Genomic DNA, 10,019 nt, shown 5'->3' on the forward strand with positions numbered 1-10,019 from the left:
GGCCATGATCAGTATCGGCTTCTATTGGACAGCATTTAAATGAAATTGTCTTATCTTTAATGTCGAGCACTGGTAGTTATTGTCGTTTCGTCATTGTTGTTTACTATCGATTCAACCAGTGTTGAGTCGCATGTTACTGTTTTAAAATGAAATAGTTTAGCTTTCACTATTCGTGCACTACCATCCATTGTATCGTAGTTTCATATGTTGGTGGATACTGCTTAATACTGGCGATCAAGACGGTGACTGACAGTAAATTTCAAGTGATGTCTCTTATTATTGGCCAGTGGTGGTCATTGATAGGTATTGGCTGACATTGGCAGGAGTGGTGGGAACTGCTGTTTTAGGAAGTGGCTGTTGATTTAATAACTAGGGCTGTGACAACAGCATATTCTTTTCGTTGTTTTGACTTTTGAGTATATATCCGTTAATATCTTATATGTTTTTATATAGACGGGTGTAATTGAGAACGATGAAAACAGAATATCACAGATAAATCATATCGGCAGCAAATAATCTTTTTGAAATTAATACCTTCATGATCTTATGTGGTATATAATACTTCTAAGTGCCGTCCACTTATTTACCTGTTACGTAAGGCAGAAAACAAATCGCATCCTTTCCCATGTAACGAAACAATAAAGAATACATTGGATAATGAAGGTCTTAATATCGTAGAAATTACTTGTAATCGCAAGAATTAGCTTTGCATAAATTAGTGTATTTTCTAGGAATGGATGCTAGTTACATGCACGGAAATGTAAATATGTAACGTTGTAAATGCAAAGTATATTCGCTTTTGTACGACAGAATAATGCGAGAAGCGGCTGATCGACGACTGTGTTGTAATTGGAAATGATAAATTAAAAAATAAATTGTGCCGGCTATATTATGGAAAAAAAAACATTGTTGTGAAACTTTGAGTACAAATTCTTCAGCAATTAGGCCAAACAAGGCCGATAGCCATTAGTCGCGTGCTCTCGTGTAATAAATGAATGCGTGAATGTAGGATTGCTATGAAATTCTTAAAGATGATCAAAAATGACTGAAAATTGGGCTGAAATGACTTAAATAAATAAAAAGTAAATGACTTAGATTGACTTTAATGAACTTAAGGATGAATTGAATGACCTTAAAATGACTTGAATGCTTAAACAATAACTGGAATCCTTCAAAAATAACTTGAATGATCTGGAGAATGACTTGAATGGCTTTGAGACTGACTGGTTGTAAATTGGGTAATCATTTTACATTAAATTAATACCGAAAATTTATCCCCCACTTTATATCACAATACGTACAGCATGCAGTAAGAACTGATACTACACTTTGATCTGTGCCAAAAGGCCAAGAAAAGGATATTTATTTGCTCCCCCACCGAGCAAATTAGGCATAATGCCGATTTTTAATGTGAGGAGTGAAGGGGAAATGGGGCCAACTCCCCGGGGAGTAGGGGAGCTGGATAGTGACAATTGGTATGAAGGGTTGCCGCTACATTGACCAAGGTCTTATATGTGGATTTTCCCCCACATATGGTCTTTGCTTGCAGTATCTGCCGGAACAGAAACTACACTTTGAGATATTAAATCTTTTATTCATGTTAAAAAAATACAGTAAAATTAACGGTGAACAAAAAACTTAGGCACATGGCCAACTCAAAAGGGGGGATTTTGGGGGTCGTTGGTCATCCTTGTCACTCCAGAACTAAACAAAGTCAAAAGTTTCTCCCAGCTAGTATCTTTTTTCACCATAATACCGCATTCACCCTTTCATATTGTGGGACGTCCTAGTAACTCCCAATTTTTAAAACATTTTTTATTGACGAGTAAAAACAAAAAAGATAACAATAAAATGGTACAATAATTCATTTGTGTCGAGGGCGGGGGAAGAAAAAACAAAAAGGTGATTAGTAGGACCCTCCCAACCCCGTCTAGTTGATAGACTGCCCGTTCCACTAGGTTTGTAAAAGGAACCTCGCTTCTGCGGGTCAGTCTCTAGGTGGGGATGCCCTCTAGATGGGGGTGAATGGAGAAAAGAACATTTTTGTGGGTAAGGGATGGAGGTTAGTTTGTATTTCTTTTTCTCCAAGATGGGTAAAATTTAGAGGAAGGGGTGAAAACAAAAATTGCAGGTAAGAGGGGATGGGGATCTTGGAGGCTTCCTAATCGGGGAGGGATGGAACACACACTCAGCTAGCTGAGAGACTACTTGTTTAATTTTACTTAACAGAACTGCGCGTTCCACACCTAGGCGGGGAACACGTATTCAAAGAAACTACACTTTGATCTTGGCCAAAAGGCCAAGAAAAGCTTAAGAATAAGAACAGCATCTATTAACAACAGACCTTTGATCTTAACCAAAAAGGCCAAGCAGAAAAGTATTACGGACAGACCGACAGACCGAGCGACTGACCGACGAATGACGAAGTGACTTATAGAGTCGCTTGCACGCGACTAAAAATGTGTGTAATGATGTTCGGTTAACGGTACGCCATGTTTAAAATCAGGTTAGACACTGTGTAATCGTCTGAAAATCGTGGAACATTGAGAAAATAATGGATTAACAGAATGAAAGAAAACAACCAATGAAATCGCTTGAAAAGCCAGGTGAGCATTGTAAAGGGACTGGTCAAAATTTTCGTTGGAAATGAGGTGTGACAAAAAGTGAAAAACAGTACCGAATGAAATGAAATAATCCCGGATGTTTGTGGCCCCGGTGTATGATTGAAATATGTGAGGAGAAAGTAATTAGAGAGCGAGTATTGTGCTATTCTCTCAATATGTGTTGTTGCAATATTTTGGACGTATTATGGGCTATTTATAAACGATGCTTCTAGGAACTGACGAATCGAATTAATTCGCGTTCTGCTACCAACCAATCAGAAACCAGAATTGCTCCATAAATGTTAAACCTTTTATTTAGCAATTTCGCATAGTTTTTTCCGTCTCGACACGGTTAGAATATTTTGGTCTGTGGAACTGTCCACTGCAAACCAGTCCCCTCTCAAGACTTGTGTGTAACAACGAACCAGCGGAAACTGTTCTGTCTACTGCAAACCAGTCACCTCTCAAGACTTGTTTAGAACAACGAACCATCGGAAACTGTTCTGAAACTGAACATGGCTTACACTTCTAGATATGTGTTGTTTGTGAGAGTGAATTTTGCCGGAATTAATATAGGAAAATGCAATACTGGTTAAAAGGGAAGCGCAATATCCAGAAATATTCGTTATTAGTTAATTTCGAGTAAGCGTATGCTAGAAGGCAATCAAAGTTAACCGGAACTCGGCCAAAGAGGGTTCGTTATTTCAAACTGTGTTGTGGAAATGGCTATCGAGTAATATATGGGTAGAAAAACTAAACATGGACGGGTTCTTGTTAAGAATATTTTCCTAATATAAAGGATTTCCCGGTTACGTTTAGGTGAGTATGAGAAGACACCATGTAGCGAGCGAAAGTCGTGCTACCATGTATTTATTTGGAATGTGGCGCTCCTAGCAATTCATATAAGATAGTTTGATAGCAAACGAGTGTGAATGATAAGTTTGGCAAAACTAATAAACACGTTTAAAACTTAAAGATGCATCTTTACCAGATTTTAAATTTCAGTATTGATGGATTTACAAAAAGGATTTTTTTGTCACGTCACGATGTGAAGTGGAGCAAAATGAACAAAAATCAAACCGTGTTTCGAAAAGGTAAAAAAGGAAGTCGATCTGAGAGTAAAAAAACAAAGCAGTCAGTTTTAGTTGTTTTTTGTTTGTTTGTTTTTTTTTTTTCTAATTAATTTGTGTTTGTTTTCATTTCCTCTAATAAGCGATTTTATCCATTTGTTTGAATCTCTTTACATTCATTCAGCAGCATATTTGGATTTATCTAAGTTTTTACCCTTTCTAGAAATACTGATTCTCCGCATCCTGCAGAGAGATATTCTGTCTTCATTGTGCATCCAAATCCCCCTCCCCTGCTTGCTCCCACCTCTGATCCTCTACCTCTGCCTCTCGGCTTAAAATGTGCGAGAGGTTCGATTAATCGCTTTCAAGATCATTAATTTGGAATGCGCTATTTCCCCGTACTTATTCAATTTATTTTTCTGCTTCTTCTTGCAATTGATTCAATAAGACTTTAGACGGAAAGAGTTTTATTTTTTTGCCTAAGAGGGAGGGGGGTATGTAGTATTTTGACGTTTTTTGGGGGGGGAGGTTGTTTTTGTATATTTTATCAATCTACTTATTTATTTATGCAGAGGTATTCATTCATTTATTTATTTATTTATTTTTGATTTTTAGATACCATATTTTCTATGCGTGTTTACGCGTCTGTGTGTATATATCTCAGAGGTAAGGATTGCGTGTGTGCGTATGTATGAATGCTTGTAAGTTAGTATACGATATATTACCGTTGACACACCGGTTCTCGTCAGATCACTGAAGTTAAGCAAAGTTTAGCCTGGTTATTGCCAGATGGGTGACCATTTGGTAATTCTAGGTGCTGTATATGATTTCCGCTTATCTCAGCATTGTTACCAGTCGTCCTGAACCTCCACTTGCTACTGATATTCAACAATGTCGACTCAGGAGAGGTGTGGTTGGGGTTGCGCAACTCTTGCCACAAAAATTTCACGCGCAGGCACCCTTACTGTGTGTATCAATAGTCTGTCAATACTGAAGGAAGCCACCTTGTAAGTTATTGCATTTATTTCATTTTTTTTCAATCTCCATTGAATGTTTTTCATCCATCCCTCTTTTTACTATAGATACAAAAAAAAAAAAACATTTTGTCGCAGATATTTTCAAAAATCATCCACTCTCTTCGATTGCCTAGTCTTAATTTTAACGTTGTCACTTCTGGTTTTGCGATGGACACACCAGCAAAGACGTAACGGGGTTTTTTTTCACGTTCTTTTCCTCCTTCGCGGTAGAGGTTCGATCCTGCCTGCCTACTACCATTTTTTTTTTTTTTTTTTTTTTTTTTTGCTCAACACACATCTCCAAACACCCGGGCAAAACCGGGCATCCAGGCTAGTGATGTTATAATTATTAGATCACTATGGCCCGATGTTACAACATTTAAAAAATGTTAAAATTTGAACAATGTTTCTTGCGATTGAGATTGGCCGTGAGGTTTGTTCCTTGCTAATTGAGTCAGAGATGGTTTCGTGGTCAGGTTCGAATCTCCCGACAGGCAGTAATCGCGTCACCCTGCACTGATGATTCCCGAAAGGATGAAACCCTAGTGTCTGTAGGTATTAAATTTATTATTGTAATAATTATGTATGTATGTATGTATGTATGTATGGAAGTGTGTGTTTATATGCATAGTCATCCAAGGACAGCGTTTCAATGTTGTTAGGCAGCCATCTGCCTTACACTAAGATCGAAAGGTCTAGAAAGCAGTCGACGCTAATAACCCCCAAGGCATTTGGCGGCTGGTAAAATAGGAGGTATCACAATGATAAACATTATTAAGTGCTGTAAGCTCCATTTGTTTACGCAGAAAGCATTTCCATGTATATGCTAGTGCCATATTTTACACTCACTCACGTTATGGCGGTCTCTTAGTCTTGCCAGATTCCAGGACAAGAATGCATCTAGTCTGGTAGAGTCGATATCATTTGAATAAGATGCAGTATCCCTCCTATGAGGCAGCGTGTAACCCTCATTTAAGGAGATTTTTTTTTCGGAGTTTCGAATATTGTGTTATTTGGAATATTTGGTCAGTGTTTTACTTGTAAGATGAAATAGCCTCATGCACTATTGTTCTGACAAACTCAAATACAGAGAAACCTTAGATTTGAGGAAAGCTTTTAATATGCATTCAAGTATGTGTGTGCTTATACATAATTAAGCATGCGTTTATTAATTTTTAAATATACGCGTGTAAATGAAATTGTGCGCATAAACATGAATTAGTATACGTGTATATACCAATATATTTTGTCAGTTAACGTTTGAATTAGTACAAGCGTATGTAAGCGCGTAAATATGTGTACATGTATAAGTGTGTATATATATATATGTGTGTGTATGTGTGTGTGTGCCTATGTAAAAGCGTGTGTATGTGCATGTGAATAAGTTTATATACACATGTGTGTAAGTGAATGTGTGAGCTTGAATATTAGTTATTAGTAGTCATGTCTACATGTGAGTGCGTGTGTATATGTGTGCATGTATGTATTATAAAATGTAAGTACACACGTGTGAATAACTGTGTATATATATATATGCCTATATATGTGTGAGTAAATATTGTTTTCCTGTATATGTACGCAGTAAACGTTTATGTATTAGTTTCTATATGTGTATGTATGTGTGAGGGTAGAAAAGATGTTGGTGTGTGTATAATATAATTTATATAAGTGAATGCGTGAGTTGTGTATCAGTTGCTTGTTTATATGAATGAGTCGATATGTATACGTGTGTGTGCATGTTTGAACGTGTATGTATGTATGTATTTAGTTTTTATATGTGTAAAACGTGTATGTATGTATGTATGCATTTAGTTTTTTATATGTGTATGCCATTTACTTTTGGTGAGCTTTTAGGAGTGTTAGTTATTGTTTCTTTGCATCGGATTTTTTTCTAAGGCTTTCAAAGGAACATTGCAGTGGATTTATCCGAAACTCTTCCGATGTTCCATTGTTGTCCTGACGTTACCTGCTGGGAGAACCGTGATTTTCATGAGCAAGCTTATCTCTTTGTGCATACATTCGTATGTGTGCATAGTAGACATGTTTATGTGTGTTGTACATGTATGCATGTGTGTATACACCTGCATAAATACGTGTATGTTTATATATATGAACACGCTTGTGGGTATTAGTGTGTAACCCGTTCATTGATAAGTTGGCAGGTGCAGCCAGTCAGTGGATGCGAGAAGAAGAAGAAGAAGAAGAAGAAGAAGAAGAACAACAACAACAACAACAGCAACTACTACTACAACAACAACAACAACAACAACAACTTCGTAAAATAGTAGAACCAGCAGAAGACGAAGCAGGATCAGAATTTGAATTAAACAAGGCCGATAGCCATTAGTCGCGTGCTCTCGTGTAATGAATGAATGCGTGAATGTAGGATTGACATGGAATTCCTAAAGATAAACTAAAATGACCGAAAAATGGGCTGAAATGACTTAAATAAATAAAAAGTAAATAACTTAGAATGACTTTAATGAACTTAAGGATGAATTGAATGACATTAAGAATGACATGAATGCTTAAAAAATAACTGGAATCCTTCAAAAACAACTTGAATGATCTGGAGAATGGCTTGAATGGCTTTGAGACTGACTGGTTGTAAAGTGGGTGATCATTTTATATTAAATTAATTTATTAATTAAATTAGTGATCCCCCACTTTACATCACAATAAGTACAGTATGTAGTAAGAACAGATACTACACTTTGATCTGTGCCAAAAGGCAAAGGAAAGGGTATTTATTTGGTCCCCCACCGAGTTAATACAGCACAAGGCCGATTTTTAATGTGAGGAGTGGAGGGGAAATGGGGATCAACTCCTCGGGGAGTAGGGGAGCAGGATAGTGACAATTGGTATGAAGTGCTGCCCCTACATGGACCAAGGTCTTATATGTGGGATTGCCCTCACATATGGTCTTCGTTTGCAGTATCTGCCGGAACAGATACTACACTTTGATCTTCGCCAAAAGGCAAAGAAAAGCGGCATTTATTTGCTCCCCCAGCGAGCAAACTAGGCACCAGGCCGATTTTTAATGGGAGGAGTGAAGGGGAAATGGGGATCAACTCCTCGGGGAGTAGGGGAGCTGGATAGTGACAATTGGTATGAAGTGTTGCCCCTACATGGACCAAGGTCTTATATGTGGGATTTCCCCCACATATGGTCTTTGCTTGCAGTATCTACCGGAACAGATACTACACTTTGGTCTTGGCCAAAAGGTCAAGAAAAGAGTATTGTTTTGCTCCTCCACCGATCAGATAAGGCAAAAGGCCGATTTTTAATGCGAGGAGTGAAGGGGATATGGGGGCCAACTTCGCGGGGAGTAGGGGAGCTGGATAATGACAATTGGTATGAAGGGTTTCCCCTACATTGACCAAGGTCTTATATGTGAGGGTGGTATTTATTTGCTCCCCCACCGAGCAAATTAGGCACAAGGCCGATTTTTAACGTAAGGAGTGAAGAGGAAATGGGGACCATCTCCCCGAGGAATAAGAAAGCTGGATAGTGACAATTGGCATGAAGAAAGAAAAAGAAAAAATTGATGAAAAAAAATAGCAGACTAAGAAAAAAAAACAAAAACAAATAATACGAAAATAAAGAATAATGCAACGGAACGAAAAAGATCCCCTTCCCCCATTACCATATCGCTGCCCCCCCTAAAAAAGAGTAAGACCAAATAGCCAAGTAGAGCCAAGGAGGAAGGAAAGGCCGAGGAACTGATCAGACCTGCACTGGATAAGTGCGAAGAGAACTGGGACCTTGGGGAGGCTTATTGTCACTCAAATTCCAGTGAAGACCAATAGTCGCTCCAACGAGAAATCAATGGCAAGCAGCTGTTGTGGTAATGCAAATTTAGTTGTAAATGTTATCGAAAGAGGTGGAGATTATTGTTGTCACTCAACTTCCAGAACACCACAGGCTATTTTCAAGGAGAAATCGTTGATGATCTGTGTAAAGCTCCTTGTGAGCCAATAATAATAATAATAATAATAATAATAATAATAATAATAATAATAATAACTATGATGATGCTTTCTTTCAGTCTCGAAAGACAAAGGATACCCCCTGTAGGGGCAGTTGCGCGTTTAATTGTGAGGCAAAGGTTGCGCAATCCCAACCACACCTCTCCTGAATCAGCACTGTTTGAGTTCAGTGGCAAGGAGAAGTCCAGGACGACTGGATATTATTATTATTATTATTATTATTATTATTATTATTATTATTATTATTATTAACGAAAAAGAAAAATCTTGCCAGATTGTAGATTTTGCCGTTCCAACAGTCCACAGAGTGCAAGGAGAAAGAGAAGCGAAGCAAATATACGTAACTGGCCAGAAAGCTCAAAAGGATCTGAAGGATGAAGAAACTCAAGACAACGCCACTAATAGTAGGAGCGCTAGGAACAATACCGAAAAAGTTTGAAACATGAATGGGAGAGATTGGAATCAGAGGGATGGCTGAGATGATACAACTAATCCACAGAATTTAAAATGTAATATGCACAAATATCTCGCTGCAAACCTCCCCACATTCCTCTGTCAGACACGATCCAAATGGCAACATTCCTTGTTTGGGATGAAAAAGATTAAACAAAAAAAGTTTTAATATAATAAACTCAACCGTTTTCGATTTTTAAATTATCCGCTCTCTTCAGCGTTCTCTCATTCTTGGACGCGTCGGAAGAGACGGGTGGGGCATCAACACAGGTTCTACGCTTTAAGCCAAGCCATTATCTAACTGTACCGTTTAATATTGTTGTTATTTCCATTATTTACTTGTTTCAGAATCTATGGAGTCGACATCTTGTTTGTAATCATGTTCACAACGTTTCAAACGTTGTACTACAATGCCTTGCTTCAGACGAAACATGTAAATTAATGGCAATTGAAATGTTCTTGGTGTATTTATCACTTATTTGCTTTTGTGAATAAATATATAAAAAATGAAATAAAGCGAGAGAAAGTAATATTGCAATGTATAATGTCTCATTTGGCGATCATAGTTTCATAGGCTATTATTAAATGAAGAAGGATCCAAAATAAAAAGCAAAAATTGAAGAAAGAAGAAGAAGAAGAAGAAGAAGAGAAAGGAAAAAGAAGAAGAAATAGGAAGGAGAATTATTATTATTATTATTATTATTATTAGTAGTAGTAGTAGTAGTAGTAGTAGTAGTAGTAGTAGTAGTAGTAGTAGAAGAAGAAGAAGAAGAAGAAGAAGAAGAAGAAGAAGAAGAAGAAGAAGAAGAAGAAGAAAAAGAAGAGAAAGAAGAAGAAAAGGAAGAAGAAAAAGAAGAGAAAGAAGAAGAAGAAGAAGAAGAGAAAGAA

At 37.4% G+C, this 10,019-nt stretch overlaps 2 pseudogenes; both read right to left on the minus strand.

Moving 5' to 3' along the window:
* Nucleotides 1–1,206: 1,206 nt before the first annotated feature.
* On the minus strand, nucleotides 1,207–1,360 carry LOC145243285 (U2 spliceosomal RNA; annotated as a pseudogene).
* Nucleotides 1,361–7,300: 5,940 nt separating this feature from the next.
* LOC145243238 (U2 spliceosomal RNA) lies at nucleotides 7,301–7,434 on the minus strand (annotated as a pseudogene).
* Between the last annotated feature and the right edge of the window lie 2,585 nt (nucleotides 7,435–10,019).

The sequence above is a fragment of the Euprymna scolopes genome, chromosome 21 (genome assembly GCF_053919585.1).
Source record: "Euprymna scolopes isolate OS-2025 chromosome 21, ASM5391958v1, whole genome shotgun sequence".
Lineage (NCBI taxonomy): Eukaryota > Metazoa > Mollusca > Cephalopoda > Sepiida > Sepiolidae > Euprymna > Euprymna scolopes.